Source organism: Hemicordylus capensis, chromosome 1 (assembly GCF_027244095.1).
Source record: "Hemicordylus capensis ecotype Gifberg chromosome 1, rHemCap1.1.pri, whole genome shotgun sequence".
NCBI classification, from domain to species: Eukaryota; Metazoa; Chordata; class Lepidosauria; order Squamata; family Cordylidae; genus Hemicordylus; species Hemicordylus capensis.
In genome coordinates, this window is record NC_069657.1 from 110,643,129 (window position 1) to 110,645,537 (window position 2,409).

Consider the following 2,409-nt stretch of genomic DNA (forward strand, 5'->3'; position numbering starts at 1 on the left):
GAGGCATTAATATTTTTGAGTTTCTGATTGATCCTTATGGGGAACTTATCTGATGGGGCCCATGTTTAGTTCCCCTTCAGAGCTTGTTACACCCTGATCAGAGTGGTATGAAGGAAAGCTTGTGCCACTGAGTCGGTGTCGACTCCTGGCGACCACAGAGTCATGTGGTTTTCTTCGTAGAATACAGGAGATATTTACCACTGCCATCTCACGCACAGTATGAGATGATGCCTTTCAGCACCTTCCTATATCACTGCTGCCTGATACAGGAGTTTCCCATATTCCAGGAAACACACCAGCAGGGATTCAAACCAACAGTCTCCTGTTCTCTAAGCAGGTTACTTCTCTATTGTGCCATTAGGTGGCTCAGAGTGGTATACCTCCAGCTAATTTCCAATTAGTGGATATTAAAGCAACACTTGCCACACTATTTCTGGGTGATAAAGTATGTCGATACTTCCAGATTCCACATAAAAGGGTATGCCTCCATGCATTCAGGTCATGTAATGTCCTCTTTTCCTGTTCAGTCATGCTCAACTTATGGATGCTGTACCTGAATAAAGCATCCACCAGTGTGTGCCTGTAAACCCTGACCTTGCACCAATACGTGCTGAAGCCGACCCCCTAAAAAACTCACCAAGCTTACAGTCCTTGTCTGAAGGGACAAACACAGAACCTGGGGACAATTCCTCCTCAGGCAAATGCTGCATCTGGGTACAGTGTGGGACAAAGCTACAGCATGAGCCAGCAAGGAAGCACGGCTTGTCGGTAAACTCTCACAAATGCTGTTCCTGGGTACAGTCTCCACAATCTGAAGCACAACTGAACAGGGCTTTAATACTACAACATTCTGTAACTGAATCTGCACTGAGTAACTTTATGTACATGTGCCTTGAAGAAAGCATGTCTTATAGGCAAACTGATCTGGAGCTTTGCACCATCTTAAACACGGACCCTTAAACCAATTTTATCTTTGGCTGAATCTCTTGTACCAGCATTACTGTTTATGCTGGGATCACCACTACATACAAATAGTAACAGCATCACTCTCATCAGCCATCTACCAGTAAGGGAACTGCCAGAATCGTGTTTCAGAAGAACATTCCACTGGTACAAAGGAGTGTTGTTGGTACTTAGGTTCTAGCATAGCATCCTCCTTCAGCCTTATTTTATTAACCAATCTAGTCTTTCAGAAGATTGTTGGTTTTCAATGAAACTCCCCTCTCCTCACCTCCCTCGTATGCAGTCCTCTGAGGAGCTCTTGAAGGATTTATTCCAGACTGTAAGCCTGCTCATTTTAGTTGGCCGCCCATGTGAAGTGCCAGGATTGCTGCCTCGGCCCCAAGCCCAGGAATTTACCCCAGACTTTAATCTGGATTTAAGGCTGCAAGCATGCCCTTAACCCCAGGTTTGGGGTTGTGTGCAGGTGGGCTGCAGGCAGCCCGCACACACACACACAGAGTGGAGCAGCCACAGCACCCTCAATGTTCTGAGGATGCGGAAGGACTTCCTCATCCGGCTCCCTGCTTTGTTGCTTGCCACATCAGAGCAAAAGGAGGAGGGAGATCGTGTGCTTGTGCCTGCCTCCCCACTAGCAGCAAACCGGGTCATGTGTACGACCACAGTGTCTGCTATAATTTCAGTGTATACATAAACAAACAATGGTGATAATGATAATTTGGTGCTGTAGTAGCTCCTCCTTAGCAGCTGCTAACTCTTTGCATCGGCAGAAAGTTTTTGTGAGGCAGGGGTTAATAGCAAGACTTCCCCTTCGCAGTTTAGTGGCTGCAACGTACACAGGGAAACTCTGCTTTAGCAAAGTTAGGGATTAGTGGGGAATGTGAATTTAAATGAATTCTAATAGTCAGCTCTAGTAATTAGTTGGAAGATTTGTCAATGGCACAGTAGTAAATCAAAGCAGTCTGCTGAATTTCTAAATTCCAAACGCGATGTATCACATTGCAGTGGAATAACTAGTCTGTACATTCTTTGTGGGAAAGGAGATTTAGACATTGTGCTGTATGACACTCGTACATATTTTTGGGTGAATGACTGTACTTGCGTTCATTTTAAAAGTGAACCTGGGTGCAGGCCCCTCAAATGTATGGTATAGATAGGATGTGCAATGCTGTACCTGTGTTCAGCATAACATGTGAATAACTATAGCCATATCCAGACATTATAATAATGAGGCTGTACTTGTGTAGATAGTCACACGGTAATGATCAGAAGCGGACTGCACAAAATGGTTAGTTCTGTGCAAATGTGAGTGGGAATGCTGTAACTGTCTGCAGTCTCTCCAGTGCATGTACACCACATATACTTACAGTGAAACAGATGCACGTTTGTTTAAAAATACAATAATCTATATCTGGATTGCATGCTCTAAAGCATATTTCAATAAGCATG